Below are 19,529 nucleotides of genomic sequence, written 5' to 3' on the forward strand. Positions count from 1 at the left end.
CCCACCTTCCTTCAGTATCTCAGGGAGGGACATGCAACGAGGTTTGGGCAATATGCCAATGTTTATTTCAATGGAATCCCTTTGATTAAAAGGCAGGCAGTTCATCAATTTACAAAACTGTAACTTTGTGGGGGCTTCACCTTGGATCCTGCACCTTGTCCGCTCTTTCCTTGGGAGGTGCTGCTGCCCTCTGACTCTGAAGCAGGAGACTCCTCCAGTGAGCAAGGAGGCCTGGGGGAGCATTCCCTTCACCCCTTAGACCCTCTCCCTTCCCAGAAGAAGCCAGCAGCTGTGGGAACAGTCACTGGCCCTTTAGCAAATTGAGCCCAGCGCTTGAGGAGGTGGAGATGCCAGAAGGAGTCTCCTGGCCTGGCTACAAAACCCCGACGGGGGCTCCAGGCCAGTCCTGGGGTGACTTTGCCTAGGTGTGGGGTTGCTCTCCGTGGTCCTGAACCTGAGCCCACATCTCTGAGTCAGCCCCTGCAGTTCTGTCCTGGGTCTCGAAGCTGCTATGGTCCAGATCTACTTCCGCAGCTGCCTAATCCTGGGCCCCTCACTTGAGCCATCGCCTAGTAAAGCACCTAATGCAATTACATCTGATATTATTCAGATCTTTGCTAGGGATGGGAGCATCAGTGAGGGTCGCGCCCATCAAGATCCTCCGGGTTCCACCTCGAAGCTCAGTCTGCCTTGCTCTGGTTTTTGTTTACAATCTGTTTTTGTTCTTTCAAATGGGGAAAGTGTGCACCCAAATGTGCAATTTTCTCCCACGGACTAATGCACAAAAATGTGTACTATTTGCAAAATACGAGCTCCCCACCCCACCCCAAATGTTGTTGTATTCGTTGTCACGTTCAGAGGTGAGAACAGGGCAAATCGGAGTCAAAAAATAAAGCAAAATGAAATTCTCATACATCCCTAACCTTTACACTGCTACTGGTTTTTACTTTGGTTCTGTACTATAGTTTGAAACTTTTAAAGGTTTTATGTTGTATCATGTTGTTGTATTTTATGGTTTTAACTGTAGTGACCCACCCAGGAATTTCTTATAGAAATTTAATAAATAAATAAATAAATAGTGATGGAATCTCAAATGGAACAGGACACCCACGCCTCTGATCTCACACACATCTGATCTCACACACACACACCCAACCAGACTGAGTGAGGATGACTCTCCCCCAATTGCCTCCTTCCCCATCTCAATTGCGCTTCCCTCATCCCATTGCACTCCTGAGCACCAGGCTTGTGCAGAAGGAAATTGAGGGTTTCGGCACACATGCAATCAAGGCCTCGATTTGCCACATGCAGCCGCCCGGGTGCCGGCCTCTGCCTTGCACCCTAAAGGTTGTGCTTCAGTTCCCTGTCACTGCTAACTCTGCTCTTCAGATGCTGAAGTGCTCTGTATATTCACTGCAGACAGCATTTTGGAGTCAAATAGTAGCCAGGGAGGGGGTGATTTCAGCAGGGAGCTGCCACAGGCCCCCAATCCATTTTAGGAGTATGCTCCAGATCAGGGCTATTTGGCTGCTTTTTCTTCAGCATAAAAGTGGCTAGTTTGAGCATGCTGCAGCTCAAGTCTGGATCATATTGTGCGTGGTTTGGCCTCCTGAGGTGCGTCTGACCCTCACATGCAACCTAGAGTGACCAAGTGTCCTACTCCACAAAGGACAGTCCTCTGTTTGAAGGCTTCCTCTGTCTGAAAGGGCTGTCCAGTCCAGGTCCACTTTAAAGATGGAGAACCCCAGGAAGGAGCCAGCCGTGATGCTGCCCATCAGCAGCCAGCCAAGCTGCTTGGGCAGGAGGCTGGTGACCTGGTCACAGCCCCCCCTGCTCTGCTGAGGTGCCTTTCATGATCCATAAATTGTTTAATTTGGAATGTCTTTTATTTGGTGATGTGCAAGTGGCCAACCTAGCACAGTCTGTACCTTAATACTGTCAACACCTTGTCGACGGCTATTGGCTGGCTTCCCTCGCCCAGGGCTACTTTTCCTTTAGGAGTAAAGTGGCCAGCTTAAGCAACTTGTTACAAAACATGGGCATTGTGTCATGAGTGTTTTCACCTGGGGAGAGACAAAGAGCACTTTCAGCCAGCAGGCAGGTTCATGCCCCTCGCATCCAACCTTTTGGTCTGTATTTGGTGTGCTTTCTTGCTTCATTTCTTGTGAAATAGAGCAGAAGATGAAGTGTTTTTGAGTGTGTGCAGAGTGCCCTTCTATAGGATTGCACCCTAACAGTAGTAATGCTTTGACTACAATTCTGTTTTATAGATACAATGTTTGCCACGCAATGGGTGAGCACACATCACTGAGGATAAATGAATGTGTCTGTTTCGCCTTCTAGATTGTGTCACTCAAATCTCCGGGGGGGGGGGGTTTCAAGTGTTTATACCTGAACAGAGGGCTTACAAGGGACCCATGGAATGGAATGGGAGTAAAACATTTGGTTCACAAGCAGGTCTGTCTTTCCTTGAGCGCAGAAGGTTTTTGCTGCCTGGAGTTGCCATGCAGGCAGTTATGGCAACAAAGCTGTGGTGAAGTCATGGAACAATGGACCAGTATGAGCAGAAGTTGCAACGTTTGTTACTCCCCACAGCTAGCACCTCAGTAAGTCCAGTGTTCCCTGTATCCTGATATGTAACCCCCCAGAAAACAATGAAAAAATGTTTTTGCAGGTTCCTGCACCACCACCACCCAAAAAACCCCTTGTCATTCACTAAGCCTGATCCAAATTAGAGTTGAGGCAAGTGAGGAAATACGGCAGAAGAAGGAAATAGGAGAAGGAAATACGGCAGTCGGAAGGCAGGAACATTTAGGGCTGTTGTTGCAGAACTCAGAGTCAGAGAGACCACGGAGTGAAGGAAGAAGAGTTTTTCTTTATTTAACACGTGGGCTTAAGGCTGGAATCACTTCCAAAGAGCCAAAAGCCCCGATTTACATCAGCAGATTGTTTTTATAGACATTATGACACATATGAAACGGCTCCTCCTCTCCCTCCCGTGTGGGGTTGCAGTCCTCAACATTTCCTCTTCTAGCACCATTGTTTATATCCCAGGAACTGGGATATAGGGTAGCCATGATAAGCAGAGAACAGCAGAGAACATGATATACACCATTCTGACCTTAGCCTTGCTAACTAGATGACATTCCTGTGTCTTGTCAGCTTACAAACATATATTTCAGAGAGCAAGAGCTCAGCAAGAACATGAAGCATGAGGCTACTTAGTCTGACCCCCGATATGGCTGCTACAATCCCCCCTTAAATGCATAATTTTATTACAATTATAGCATTTCTGATAAGTGAATGCTCATAATAGTCTGCAAAGCACAATACAAAACTTTTTATGACATACATATCACTTAATCTCCTGTTGGGCTATTAGAGCATAGAGGGCGGCAGTTTTACTAGCTGAGACATAAAACAGATTGGTTAAACATCACATAAGACAAGGAATGCAAAGGCATAACAGTATCTCTATGAACAACACTGGTAGAATTAGGATGAACAATGCCTTAAACCAGCCAAAATTTGGGAGCCAAGAAGTTAACCAATTTAGCTAATTGTTTTGTCCCATTGTTATATCAGCCACTATATTATGCAGATTATTGATCTGAACATCTACAGCATTACTATTATCAGTCAAATTAAAACAACAAAGCGTCTGGTGTACTTCACAGCCTAAATGATGGAGGAGAAAAACATAAAAAAGCCTGTTTGCAGGTATATCTCTTGGCAAACAAAAATGTTTTACTCTCGTGACGTTAGCCAGGTGAAGCCAGTAATTATCAGCGAATCGCTAGGACAGATTTCCTTCTCTAGGGGCAGACCCCCCTTTTTTGCACCTTATTAAGGAAACACAATGCAACACTACTAACACTACAACACGCATGTTTTGTTTTCTTTGGGATCTGACCGTATGCCGGGCAGCTATTCACCTGGCCAGCTGCAGTAGGGTCTAGTCCCCTTCTTCAATTCTCCAGTGGCAGGTCTGACCGTACACAGGGTGGACAGTCTCCTGGTGTGCCCACAGTAAGGTCTAGCCTGAGTCTTCTTACTGCTTTTTCAGAATAATTTTCAAGGATTTTTGAAAAGGAAAGAAATCCTTTTAAAGGATTTTTAGGATTTCTGTTTGCAGTCCATTCCCCCCCCCCTTCGCTCTCTTGACTCATGTCTAATGTATCCAGGGTTTAACTCCAGCTACTTTCATAGCTGTGGGGGTGGAAAGTATAACAGTTTTTGGTCCTCTCCATCTGGGAGTTAAAGGGTCATTTTTCCACTTTTTGACCCATACTTCATCTCCTGGTTGGAAAGGATGAACTTCTGTGATGGGAATGGCTTATTTTCTAAGACAAAGCGACGCTGGGCTTGAAGAACTTTGCCCAGTGTTTGGACTGCTTATTTAAGGCTAACGTTTGCTTGCTCTTGATGCCGCTCCAGTGTCAATCATGAAGTCAATGTCAAAGCCCCTCACAGTGGCAGTGACTAGGGGCTTTCCGGGGCTGAGATCAAGGGGGCCCGGTCTGTCTTATTTAAGACTTTTGGCTTTAGCCACTTTAATGAAGGGGGCTTCTTTATACATTTTTATAGACCCCTGCTTTTGCCAGTTTGGTTGCTAACCAAGCTGTCTCCTCCCTCACCCGTTCTGGCCCCTTTGGTTTTCTCTTTTGTGTATTTGATTTATTTTATTTGGGCATTCATGCCACCAATGTCTATCTTGTCCACACTGGGCACACAGGTTCTTTCTTAAGAATCTTCTGCCTCTGCTGGGTCTTTTTCATTTCTTCGTCTACGTCTTCTTGGGCCTCTGGGTCGAGGGGGGCATACTGGCGATAGGCATTTAAAAGATGCTCCAAGTACGCTCTGGGGGCCTCGGTGGCACCTTGCAGCACTTTAGACACCTTGGTCATATTAACTGACTTCTTCATACCTGCCTTTATGGCTTTTAACAGCAGGGTTTGATACTGGGTGAGGCGCTTTAGCCCCGCTTGTGTGTTGGGATTCCAGCGAGGGGTTTTTTGTTGTTGTTGTTTTTTATTTACAAGGAGACTTTATTGGGTAACTTACAGCACACAGGCGTACCTAATGGTTGGATCAGACAGCTTCTCTGAACCACGAGCCATTGGGCTAAATGGGTTTTATACCATACATGTTACCCATGAGGCAGCACAACACTAGCAAGCATTTTCAGCATAGGCTAGAAGTGTTTGGTTCTCAGGCACAGCCTCCTGTAAACAAACTTCGCTTCCCAGGCAAAGTGCTTGATAACACTTTCACTCAGTATGGGAAGAGAAATCTCTCTCTCTTTCTTTTGCTTTCTTTTTCTTGCTGATCTGCCTGTACTGCAGATCATGTTTCAAACTTTCTATATAAAACTCTCTACTCTATGCACCAGCCTTGTCTCTTTATTTGTCTTTTTTGCAAGTTAAACTCACTTACTTAAACCTTCCTGCTCTACACTAGTCCCAATGACGCACATTTGGGATAGGTTCTTCTTCTCCTTCTAGTTACATTTTCTCATCTTAAAGAACTATTACATTATTGTGGCTACTTTACCCCCAGGTAATAAGCTCCAGGCATAATCAGCTGCTTTCAATTCACCCTGAGGGCAACTATGGCCACGCTTCTTCTCTACAAATGTTCTTTCTCTTTGCTTCTTGCCTCCTCTTTCTTCTTTTTTTCTCTTCTCTATCTGTCTGCCACTTTCTCTATTTCTCTGTCTTTTTCTACTTGTCTCTGTCTTTCTCTACTTGTCTTTTGTCTTTCTTCTTGTCAACCATTGGGAACCACACTCGGTATCATTTGGAGTTGCAACTAACACTAATCTGCAAATATCACATATATTTTATGATATCTAAGAAATCATAAAATATACACAACAAACTTTTTGCAATTAACACAATGAATGGAAAACACTTTTTGCATGGTAAGGCATGATGGAGCAGATCTAGCAATTAGGGGGAAAAGCTCTCGGGGCTATCTATCACTAGACAAACTAGCCAAGGTTTTATAATATCACACACACACACACACACACACACACACACCTCTTTTCTTCTCTTCCCCTTCGACTTGGTACACGAAAGCAAAGTGTCGAAACTCAGGACGTTGGGGGGTGATGGGCATCGCCTTATACTTGCATATTTTAGGTAGCCATTAATCTTCTTTGGGGAGGCGGTGGGGTGATTTGCAGGACTTCAGAGGCAAGCTTCCCAGTTTGTTTGTATTTGTAAATCCCAAGCTCAAAACAGGACAGGATGAGGTACAGGGCAGCCAAATTCTTGCTTTGGCACGGGCAACAAATAACTCAGGTCAGCTTTCTTCGCTGGGGTCTCAAACAGGAAAACAGTCTTAAAGTTGTAACATCACTGGCAGCGTCAGCCAGCCAGCTACACCGATTTCACTGTTTTTTAAGGCAGTTACTCCAATATCTTCTTTTCTTCTCAATCAGGTTGGGTCTCCCAGCTTACACAGTTTATTGCAGCTTCCAGGAGCATGGTAGTAGCGTAATTTTGGCTTGGCCAGGAACATGCTGTCTGGTTTCTCGGTCTTTTCAGCACACACACTCTAACACTGTCTAACACTGGACAGTCTAACACTGGCAGTCTAACACTGGACACTCAAATCAGTGAGATTTCTTCATTGCAGGGAATCCCATGGCAAAAGCTTAATAGTTACGCTCTTCAGAAATCATATAGCTGATGGTCTACAGGCTCTATGAAATTCTAGGACAGTTCAAAGCTAAACACGGCTACCTTGACAGAGATCTTTATCGTGGTCTTTTCACTTCATTTTGCCTTGGGACCATTCTATGGCACACTTTCCACTCAAAGAGGGGTCTAGCCTGTGCCCTGGGGGCTAATTCTTCACCTTTATTCCATTTTGTGCCTTCATCTTCTGGGTTTTCATTTTCAGTTTCCATTTCTTAGGGATTTCATCCCAATTAGGCGAGGTGATGACGTTGCACAACTCAGAACGTTGTGGGCAATTCTCCTGCCCCCCCTCCCGGCGCACTAGGCTAACGGCTACTTCTTCGGCCTCACACTCCCACGCTTCGTTAAAAGCCAGGCTGTCCTGCAACATTTCTCTGATTAACAGCCTCAGATCTTGTTCTTTTTTCTCAGCTCGGCCTTGAGCTTTTTTGCTATTCCCTCTCTCTATTCTGAATCCCTTAAAAAAAATTTTTTTTAACATACATCCCAAGGGGGTGCAAGTCTTGCTTCCCCCACCTCCCATTACCTCCCCTTTTAATATAAAGACAGACACAAAGAGGGAAGGGGATTGGTCAGCGAGTAAGGGGTCTCACTGACCGACACAAAAGGAATTTCACACCACGCACTTTGCTACTGGCCTGGGCACCCGGACGGTCAACGGTATGCGACAGAAACCACAGTAGCCACTCACACAATCATCAATTTCACCACTTCATTCATATGTCCCTGCCACCCACTTTTCCCACTTTTCCACTAGAGAAAAGCAGTTTCCTCAGCGCCTTGCTGAGTATTAGTGCCTGCTCGGGGGAGTGATCAAGTCCCCCCTCCACCCCCAATCGGGTGGGTCACCTTTAGTATACGTATACGAACACTGACCTTCTTCAAAAGGCGGGGCCCTCTTTTTTTCTGCCCAGTGGCCTTTCTCCCAAAGGCGGGGCCCTCTTTTTACTCCATATACTTGCCTTTCTCCTGAAGGCTTCCAATGTGGGTTTCAACTCAATTGCAGCTGCAGTACAGGCAGGGCTCAAGTTCCTTCCTCCACTTCCCAAGGTTCTCTTGCCACTCACAGCCGTTCGGGCAGGCTCGGCGCAGGCTTTCTCCCGTTCACCCGACAAAAAGGTCGGTGGCGCCAAGAAAGGGAGGCGTGCGCCGAGCTCTCCCGGTGCGGCGATAAAGAGCAGGCAACTGCCACCTCTCTGTCTCAGAGCCTGCCACATCCGAATCACGGCAGCATTTATGTTGCAGAACTCAGAGTCAGAGAGACCACGGAGTGAAGGAAAAAGAGTTTTTCTTTATTTAACACGTGGGCTTAAGGCTGGAATCACTTCCAAAGAGCCCAAAGCCCCGATTTACATCAGCAGGTTGTTTTTATAGACATTATGACACATATGAAACAGCTCCTCCTCTCCCTCCCGTGTGGGGTTGCAGTCCTCAACATTTCCTCTTCTAGCACCATTGTTTATATCCCAGGAACTGGGTTATAGGGTAGCCATGATAAGCAGAGAACAGCAGAGAACATGATATACACCATTCTGACCTTAGCCTTGCTAACTAGATAAGACATTCCTGCGTCTTGTCAGCTTACAAACATATATTTCAGAGAGCAAGAGCTCAGCAAGAACATGAAGCATGAGGCTACTTAGTCTGACCCCCGATATGGCTGCTACACTGTCTATGGACCAAGAAACAACTGTCCCCTAGCAGAGAGACTTTGCTCCTTTCTTTTGTTTTGTTCACTTTTTCAATTTTGCATAGCTCCAGTTTTTGCTAACAGGTTTTTACTTGCTTGGGGTCCTTTTAGGTCACAGCTTGTATATTTGCCTTCTTTTTGAGAGAAGAAAGCATTTCTCAACTTGACTGTCCCTTTTTTGAGGCTGCTGCAGGCCATCTTTTCTGAACTAGCTTTCTGAGGCTAAATGCTTGGCTCCTGAGTAATTTGGAGCAGATTCATTTCCCCTGCCCTCTCTATTTTATTTTACTCATTGGTTAGGCTTTCCCACCCTTTACAATTTTAGGGTACAATCATATCCATGTTTAGACAGAAAAAAATCCCACAACTCCCAGCATGCCCCAGCCAGTATAGCTAAGGCATGCTGGGAGTTGTAGGACTTTTTTCTCTCTAAACATGCATAAGATTGCTCCCTTAAAGTATTTTCTTCACTTCTGTCCAGGATTAATTTTCTCATTTGGACTTTGCTGAGTCCTACACCTTGGACCTTGGGAGTGGTCTCCTCCAATCTTCACTTGGGACTACAGGAGCCTGTTCCTCAGAACTCTGGTTAGGATAGGTAGCTATAATTTCCCTTTTCCCTGAAGGTTTGGACTTTACTGTTATATAGTTGGAAGCTCTAAGAAGTGCATTTAGCACAATCCAGTGCATGTTTACATGGGGGGTGGGGAGTCCTGCAACTCCCAGCATTCCCCAGCCAGCATGACTAGAAGGGGAATGCTGGGAATTGTAGGATTTTTTTCCATCGCAAAATACATAGGATTGTGCATTTAATTAGTCTAGATTGGTGGGAGTTTAGGTGGAGCTAAGTAACAATTTAAAGTGCTTCTAGTTTGGCCTACCATAACTTTTGTATGCCATAACTAGCCCATGTGATGCTCTAATACATTTTTCCTAATATAAGTTTTTTCTGAAAGGCCTCAGCAGAAGTTAAACTGTTACATCTTAGCATGAAACAGATGGTATAATCTTTGCATGTAACAGTCACACTGCTCTGTGGTTCATGGTTACATTTGTGTTTTCTCTGTAATCATTATACGTTTCACATTTTACTTCTGCATGTACTGTTCTTTTGCATTTATTTTTCTCTATAAATAATTTGTATCCCAATATTTCCTGTGTGTTATGTTTCCTTCTTCTTTTTTAAAGTTAAGGGCGTACTCTGTTTTTCTGCTTGAGTTTTAAAATATATTTCCAAATATATTGAACTTTTGGATAGCCATGGGTCAGCTCTGGTTACACTTTCTCGCCCATTGAAACAAATTCAGACCCTCATTTTCATCATGTGCACCATTTTTTCAAGCATGACTTTATTCCATCCTGTTTCCGCATCAGTTTCTGATTTTTTTTAAGTCCACATAAAATTTTGTATGCTATTTTCCCAAATGTAGGCATTTTATAGACATTTTCCCTACAGTAGTCACTTTTTTAAATTGATGAACTGTGTCACAAAATTCAGAGAAGTGCAAACACCATAGGATAACTGCTTTCCAGCTCATGTCTTCTTTTGGGAAGTGCAAATCTAGTCTGTCCATGTTAAAATGCGAAGCAAACAAATTTCTCTGCCCATCCCTACACAGCCACAGTTCACTGATGGGGTGAATTGAGCAGACAAGGGCCACTGACGTGTGACCATACGGCACCATGTGGGGATGCCTTGTTAATATGGTAATGAGATGTGGGGGGCAAGTCTGGGTGCCACCTGAGGGGTCCCTCCCACTGATGGAAAATATTTACGTATCTAATTATTTACATGCCTCTGAACATATTTAGAAACATCTCTAAGCGGTTAAAGGCCATCTATGCCTCCTGAGCCAGGCCTGCCCTGCCCACCTCTATGCTGACATAGATCGTAGGTGACAGGCCTCTCCCACCCACCTTGCCCAGCCAGCCCATGAATGTCAACTGCATGCCAAATAACTCACCCTGGCTCCCCCTTAAAAGGCCACAGGGAGGGGGCAAGACAGATCTGCATGTAGCTGGAAACAGAAGAAAGCTGCCAGTTCTGGATGAGTTCAAAAGAGAGCCTGGTCCAGCCTTCCCATTAGGTGGGATGAACCCCCCACCTCAGGCAGCAAAGTGGGAGGAGCAGAGAATTGCACCACTCCCCCTCCCCCGCCAGGAAGGCCCACCACTGCTGCCTTCAGTGGGTGCTCTGGAGAGCTGTGTCTGCCGCTGTCCTGCTTTGGCGTTTGCTGTGGCATGAGAACAGCTGACGGGGCTCTCCAGAGGAGCCGCCCCTCTGGAGAGCCATGTCAACGGAGGAAGCAGCTGGTGAAGCTCTACAGAGAGCCAGCTGGGTTGAACTGCCTTGCTCTGAGGGTGCCCTTCCTCAGAGCCAGGCATTGTGGGAGAGGTGTCCCAAGAGATCACCTGATCGATTGGCAGTAAAACATGAGGGGAGAGGGAGTGGGGTCATTAAGTGGGTGGTGACATGGTAGGGGGAAAGGGGGTGGGGCATGATGCAGTAAGGGGGCATGATGTGGTAAAGGGAAGGGGTGGGGCACGATGTTAGAAGGGGGCATAACCGGCAGCAGTAAGGGGAAGGGGGTTGGGTTGAGAGGGGTCATGACATGGCAGCACGTGTGCTGTCTTGCCTGAGGCAGTGGGAGGGCTCATTCCAGGGCTGAGTTGCTCTCTGGATGCTACTTCCAAGTGAGGCTCTTGTGGTCCAATCACATTGCTTCATCCACAGAACGTTGTTTGGGGAGAGGGGGATTGTTTAGACAGCATTGTCTTCCATTTGTGGGCCTCCCATGCTTTCATACTGCTTCTTCTGTCTTTTTTTTTTCTTGACACAGAACGTAAGAACATAGAACGTAGGAGGAGCCCTGCTGGATCAGACCCAGGGTCCATCTAGTCCAGCATGCCGTTCACACAGTGGCCAACCAGATGGCCCAGTGGGAAGCCCACAAGCAGGGCAGGAGTGAAGTTATTGTTTATTATTTATTTTATTAATAATATTTATATACCACTCCACATCAAAGATTTCAGAGTGGTGAACAACAAGGTAAAAGAATAAAACCCCATAATTAAAACAGTTAAAACATTTTAAAAGAACAGATTTTGAACTTAATGAACTGCACCTGGTCACTCAGGGAAGGCCTCTTGAAGCAACGATGTCTTCAGGAGGCACTGTAAGCAACATGACGTTGGTGTCTGCCTGACCTCCAAAGGCAGGGAGTTCCACAGGAAGGGGGCCACCACACTGAAGACTCTTTTCCTCGTGGACTCCAGCCAGGCCATGGGTCCATGTGGAACCACCAAGGACATGCCCTCTGAAGACCTCAGTGACCGGGCAGGTTGGTAAAGAAGGCACTCTCTCGGGTATCTTGGTCCCGAGCTGTTTAGGGCTTTGTGCGCTAGTAGCAAAACCTTAGACCTGGCCTGGTAGCAAATAGGCAGCCAGTGCAATTCCCTGAAAAGGGGCAGCTCCTGACAACAGCCAAGCTGCTGCCTTCCCTACCAGCCTCAAGGGCAGCCCCACAGTAATCCAGCCTTGAGGTCACTAATGCCTGGACCACCGTGGCCAAGCTAGCCCTGCCCAGGAGAGGCCATAGCTGGCGAACCAGCTGAAGCTGGTAAAAAGGCAGCGGCCACCTGGGCCTCCAGCGACAGTGATGGATCTCAGAGCAACCCCAGACTACAAACCTGATCTTCCAGAGGGAGTGCAGCCCCACCCAGCTATAGCACCCTCCTGCCCATGTTCCCCAGCAACTGGTGTACATAAGCTCACTGCCTCTGATACTGGAGGTAGCACATAGCCATCAGGACTAGTAGCCATGGATGGCCTTCTCCTCCCAGAATTTGTCTAACCCCCCTTTTAAAGCCATCCAAATTGGTGGCCATCACTACAGCTTGTGGTAGCGAATTCCATAGTTTGACTCTGCGCTGTGTGAGGGAGTCCTTCCTTTGATCTGTCTTGAATCTCCCCCCAGTCAGCTTCATGGGATGACCCCACTGGGTTCTACTATTATGAGAGAGGGAGAAAAATGTCTCCTTATCCACATTCTCCACACCATGCATAATTTTGTTCACCTCTATCATATCTCCCCTCACCCTCCTTTTTTCCAAGCTAAACAATCCCAGCTGTTGTAACCTTCTCTCATAGGAGAGATGCTCCAGCCCCTTGATCATTTGAGTTGCCCTTTTCTGCACTTTTTCCAGCTCTACAACATCCTTTCTTAGGTGTGGTGACCACAACTGTACACAGTATTCCAAATGTAGTCACACCATAGATTTGTATAAGGCCAGTATTATATTGGCAGTTTTATTCTCAATTCCTTTCCTAGTTATGCCTAACATGGAGTTGCCTTTTTTATAGCAGCTGCACACTGGGCTGACATCTTCATCGACCTGTCCACCACAGCCCCACAATCTCTTTCCTGGTCGGTCACCGGTAGCTCAGATCCCATCAGGTTATGCTTGAAGTTGGGATGTTTTGCCCCAACATGCATCACTTTACATTTGCTTACATTTAACTACTTTTGCCATTTGGATGTCCATTCTCTCAGTTCGGAGAGCTCCTTTTGGAGCTCCTCACAATCCCTTTTTTGTTTTTGCCACCCTAAATAATTTGGTGTCATTGGCAAACTTGGTCACTTTGCTGCTCACTCCTAATTCCAGATCATTTATGAACAAGTTGAAAAGCACCTGTGCCAATACAGATCCTTGTGGGACCCCACTATTTACTTCCCTCCATTGAGAGAATTTACCATTTATTTCTACTCACTGCTTTCTGTTCTTTAACCAGTTACTGATCCATAAGAGGACCTCTCCTCTTATTCCATGACGGCTAAGTTTGCTCAGGAGTCTTTGGTGAGAGACTTTTGGAAGTCCAAGTAACCAATGTCTACCAGATAACTCCTGTCTACATGTTTATTGACACACCCAAAGAACTCTAAAAGGTTAGTGAGAGACAGGGCTTAGCTTTGCAGAAGCCATGTTGATCCTTTTTCAGCAGGGCTTGTCATACATACATATGAACTTTATTGTGTATAGCCATAGGCCTTTACAATATTTAAAAATGTTAAAAAGAAACTTTTCCCAATACAAAACTTTGATTCATTTAAAAAAAAACTCAACAAAGCTATTAAGAACAAACCATGTTTACCATCTGCTAAGAATGCAGGGCCACCCAAGACGGACAAGTCATGGTGAAGAGTTCTGACAAAATGTGGTCCACTGGAGAAGGAAATGGCAACCCACTCCAGTATTTCTGCCAAGAAAACCCCATGGAATGTATCACAAGGCTAAAAGATATGACGCCGGAAGATGAGCCCCTCAGGTCAGAAGGTGTCCAATATGCTACTGGGGAAGAGCAGAGGGAATTTCCAAGTAGTGCCAGAAAGAGTGAAGCAGCTGGCCAAAGCCGAAAGGACACTCAGCTGTGGATGTGTCTGGTGGTGAAAAGAAAATCTGATGCTGTAAAGAACAATATTGTTTAGGAACCTGGAATGTAAGATCAATGAATCAAGGTAAGCTGGAGGTGGTCAAACATGAGATGGCAAGATTGAACATCAACATCTTGGGAATCAGCGAACTAAAATGGACAAGCATGGGTGAATTTAATTCAGGTGACCATTATATCTACTACTGTGGGCAAGAATCCCTTAGAAGAAATGGAGTAGCACTCATAGTCAACAAAAGGGTGGGAAAAGCAGTACTGGGGTACAATCTCAGAAACGATAGAATGATCTCAGTATGAATCCAAGGCAAACCATTCAACACCACAGTAATTCAAGTCTATGCCCCAACCACTGAGGCCAAAGAAGCTGAGGTTGATCGGTTCTATGAAGACCTACAACACCTAGAACTAACACCAAAAAAAGATGTCCTCTTCATCATAGGGGATTGGAATGCTAAAGTAGGAAGTCAAGAAATCACCAGGATAACAGGCAAGCATGGCCTTGGTGTACAAAATGAAGCAGGACAAAGGCTAATAGAGTTTTGCCAGGAGAACACGCTGATCATAGCAAACGCTCTTTTCCAACAGCACAAGAGGCGACTCCACACATGGACATCACCAGATGGTCAATATCGAAACCAGATTGATTATGTCCTTTGCAGCCAAAGATGGAGAAGCTCTATACAGTCAGTAAAAACAAGACCTGGAGCTGACTGTGGCTCAGATCATGAGCTTCTTATCGCAAAATTTCAGCTTAAATTGAAGAACGTAGGGAAAACCACTAAACCATTCAGGTATGACCTAAATCATATCCCTTATGAATATACAGTGGAGGTGAGGAATAGATTTCAGGGATTAGACCTGATAGACAGAGTGCCTGAGAAACTATGGACGGAGGTCCGTAACATTGTTCAGGAGGCAGCAACGAAATCCATCCCAAAGAAAAAGAAATGCAAGAAAGCCAAGTGGCTGTCTGATGAGGCTTTACAAGTACCTGAGGGAAAAAGGGAAGCGAAAAGCAAGGGAGAAAGGGGAAGATATATCCAACTGAATGCAGAGTTCCAGAGAGTAGCAAGGAGAGACAAGAAGGTTCATTTAACAAGAAGTTAAATGAACAATGCAAAGAAATCGAGGAAAACAACAGAATGGGAAAGACTAGAGATGTCTTCAAGAAAATCGGAGATATCAAGGGAGCGTTTTGTGCAAAGATGGGCATGATAAAGGACAAAGAAGGCAGGGACCTAACAGAAGCAGATGAGATTAAGAAGAGGTGGAAAGAATACACAGAAGAACTATACAGGAAAGATCTGAATGTCCCTGATAGCCATGATAGTGCGGTCACTGAACTTGAGCTGGACATCCTAGAGAGTGAAGTCAAGTGGGCCTTAGGAAGCATTACTAACAACAAAGCTAGCGGAGTTGACAGTATTCCAGCTGAGCTATTTAAAATCCTAAAAGATGATGCTGTTAAAGTGCTGCACTCAATATGCCAACACATTTGAAACACTCAACAATGGCCACAAGACTGGAAAAGGTCAGTTTACATTCCAATTCCGAAGAAGGACAACGCCAAAGAGTGTTCAAACTACCATACAATTGCGCTCATTTCACATGCCAGCAAGGTTATGCTCAAAATCCTACAAGCTAGGCTTCAGCAGCATGTGAACCGAGAACTACCGGAAGTACAAGCTGAGTTTTGAAGAGGCAAAAGAACTAGAGACCAAATCACCAACATTGGCTGGATCATGGAGAAAGCAAGAGAATTCCAGAAAAACCTCTATTTCTGCTTCATTGACTATGCTAAAGCCTTTGATTGTGTGGATCACAACAAACTGTGGCAAATTCTGAAAGAGATGGGGGTACCAGACCACCTTACCTGTCTCCTGAGAAACCTGTATGAGGGTCAAGAAGCAACAGTAAGAACAGTAAGAAAATGGAACAACCGATTGGTTCAAAATTGGGAAAGGAGTACGACAAGGCTGCATATTGTTGCCCTGCTTATTTAACTTATATGCAGAGTACATCATGAGAAACGCTGGGTTGGATGAATCACAGGTCGGAATTAAGATTGCCGGGAGAATTATCAACAACCTCAGATACGCAGACAATACCACCCTAATGGCAGAAAGCGAAGAGGATCTAAAGAGCCTCTTGTTGAGGGTGAAAGTGGAGAGTGCAAAAGCTGGTTTGAAACTCCACATTAAAAAAACGAAGATCATGGCATCTGGCCCCATCACTTCCTGGCATATAGAAGGGGAAGAAATGGAAGCAGTGACAGATTTTATTTTCTTGGGCTCCAAGATCACCGCAGACGGTGACTGTAGCCATGAAATTAAAAGACGCTTGCTCCTTGGGAGGAAAGCTATGGCAAACCTAGACAGCATAGTAAGAAGCAGAGACATCACCTTGCCGACACAGGTTTGTATAGTCAAAGCTATGGTTTTCCCAGTAGTAATGTATGGCTGCGAGAGCTGGACTATAAGGAAGGCTGAGTGCCGAAGAATTGATGCTTTCGAACTGTGGTGCTGGAGAAGACTCTTACGAGTCCGCTGGAGTGCAAGGAGGTCAAATCAGTCAATCCCAAAGGAAATCAACCCTGAGTGCTCATTGGAAGGACAGATACTGAAGCTGAAGCTCAAATATTTTGGCCACCTAATGCGAAGAGAAAACTCCCTGGAAAAGACCCTGATGCTGGGAAAGATTGAAGGCAAAAGGAGAAGGGGACAGCAGAGGATGAGATGGCTAGATAGCATCACCGATGCAATGAATATGGACTTGAGCACACTCCAGGAGAGAGCGCAGGACAGGAAGGCCCGGCGTGCTATGGTCCATGGGGTCATGAAAAGTCGGACACGACTGAACGACTGAACAACAATAAATTGGCTACTAAAGGTCTTTTTGCCAGACCTGGGTAATGCATTCCCTGAATATTCCCTGGGCTGTATGACTTGGGTTTTAGGGTGTGTTTCCACCAGCGATTTACTCCAACCTGCCTGCACGTGGTGGTCACGCAGTTTACATGATGTCGAGGTCATCCAGCAGGCATCCTGGAGTTTATCACGGAAAAAATGGTTCTTCTGAGACTGGTTATAGTCCAATTTTTCCTCTTTACTTTGGCTCAGTTATGGTCCTGTTGGGGGGTGTTCCATCACCCATGCTTGCATCGGTATCATAGTCCTGCCCACATCACTCTCCTGATGGCGACCTCACTGACCCAACCCTTTCCCTCCCTGTTTTCCAGAAGTTTCAGCACTGTTTTGGAGCAGGATGCCAAGGGACCAACTTTTAAAATAACATTGAAAATAAGTGCTAGATCACTAGTGCGTATAAGTGTGCTATTGCAGGCAAGCAAGTACTCCCACTATGGCCTAAAAGTCAGGTTTATCTCAGGTTGCTTCCGCAGAACTGCATGTGGGGAGGATCCACAGCTAATATTCCTTTGTGTCCTTCGGTCCCATTTCGCAAGCTTCATAGTTCAGCTTTTGTTTTACACGCTAAGGCACTATCTCATTATAACACCATTGCACAGATCTTCCATCAGTACGCATACCCTCTATGTCAGTATCTCGCTATCACTCATCACGAAATAGCACTAACATGCATTTGCACTATCACGTGATAGCACATCGCTTCAGAGGTGACTGCTGACTCCCGTTGTGGTCAATGAGGCTTGTTCCTGACAATGCACCATCACGCATTGGCGCTATCGTGAAATAGCACATTTATTCAGGGGGGGCTGCTAATGCGGTAGCCTGGTATTGAGAGGGAAAGGGGGAAATATTGGTGGAATGGGGCTTTGGTCTGAGAAGTCTGCTCAGAAGTAACTCCCGTTGTGGTCAATGAGGCTTGTTCCCGAGATTGACATTAAAGGGAATAGAGCCTGGAGGGGGGAGCCTCTCTTATTGGTTGAGCAGCCCCGGCCAGTCTGATGACATTCACGTCCAATCCCCCCGCCCAGAAGTATGTTTCTGTCAGCAACTTATAATGGTGTGGTGCAGTCCTTCGTGGAGCCCTGCACAGAGCCATGCCAATTCCATGAAAGCTCCTGTATTCCTTCATTTGCTTGCTTGCTTATTTATTTATTTATTTATTTAATTTCTATACCGCCCAATAGCCGAAGCTCTCTGGGCGGTTCACAAAAATTAAAACCAAACAGCACACAATAAAACAATTTAAAATATATAGAACATTAAAACCACAGTATAACAATACAACCACAATAAAACCTAGCAGCAGTGCAGGAGTTTAAAATACAGATTTAAAACAGCAAAGCTAAAAGTTTAGAAAGCTAAAATGCTAAAAATGCCGGGGAAAATATAAAGGTCTTCACCTGGTGCCGAAAGGAATACAATGTAGGTGCCAGGCGAACCTCACCAGGGAGCTCATTCCAGAGCTCACTTCCTTTGGCAGGGGCTCATGGAGAAGGGATGATCTCAAGGTCTGGGCAGGCACATATGGGACGAGGCGGTCCTTCAGATAACCTGGCCCTAAGCCATTAAGGGCTTTGAATGTTAATACCAGCACTCTGAATCGGGCCTGGAAATGGACTGGCAGCCAGTGCAGCTGGAAAAGTACTGGCATAATATGAGCTCGGTGGCCAGTCCCTGTTAACAGTCTTGCTGCCCTATTTTGGACCAGATGAAGTTTCCGGACCGTTTTCAAAGGCAGCCCAACATATAACGCCTTGCAGTAATCCAGACAAGAAGTGATCAGAGCTGGATAACTGTAGCTAGGCTTTCTCTGTCCAGATAAGGGCGTAGCTGGTATACCAGCCTAAGCTGATGAAAAGTTCTCCGTGCCACTGAGTTCATCTGTGCCTCAAGTGACAGTTCTGGATCCGAGAGCACCCCCAAATGACAAACGTGATCCTTTAGGGGGAGCGCAACCCCCTCCAGAACAGGTTGAGTATCACCTAGCCGGGCAGACGAACCACCCACTAACAGTACCTCTGTCTTGTCTGGATTGAGTTTCAGTTTATTGGCCCTCATCCAGTCCATTACCGTGCCCAGGCACTGATTCAGAACAGCCACTGCCTCACCTGGGTTTGATGAGAAAGAGGGGTAGAGCTGGGTGTCATCCGCATATTGACGGCATCTCAACCCACACCTCCGGATAACCTCCCCCAGCGGCTTCATGTAGATGTTAAACAGCATAGGGGATAAAATAGAGCCCTGTGGAACCCCATGGCACAATTCCCATGGCACAGAGCAATAATCCCCCAGCACTACCTTCTGGAATCAGCCATCTAAGTAGGACCAGAACCACTGCAGTGCAGTGCCTCCAACTCCCAGCCCAGACAACCTATCCAGAAGGATACCATGGTCGATGGTATCGAAAGCCGTGGAGAGGTCCAGGAGAATCAACAGGGTCGCACTCCCCCTGTCCGTCTCCCGGCAGAGGTCATCCCACAGGGCAACCAAGGCAGTTTTGTTCCAAAACCAGGCCTGAAGCCCGATTGAAATGGATCTAGATAATCTGTTTCATTCAACAGTGCCTGGAGCTGCCCTACAACCACCCGCTCAAGCACCTTGCCCAGGAAGGGGATGTTCGCCACTGGCCTATAATTATTAATATCCTCTGGGTCCAATTTAGGCTTTTTCAGGAGTGGTCTAATTACCGCCTCTTTTAAAGCAGCAGGCACCACTCCCTCTCTCAAGGAGGAATTTACAACCTCCTGGACCCA

Source organism: Heloderma suspectum, chromosome 14 (assembly GCF_057233095.1).
Source record: "Heloderma suspectum isolate Gila_16-S chromosome 14, 16-S_ref, whole genome shotgun sequence".
In the NCBI taxonomy this organism is placed as follows: Eukaryota; Metazoa; Chordata; class Lepidosauria; order Squamata; family Helodermatidae; genus Heloderma; species Heloderma suspectum.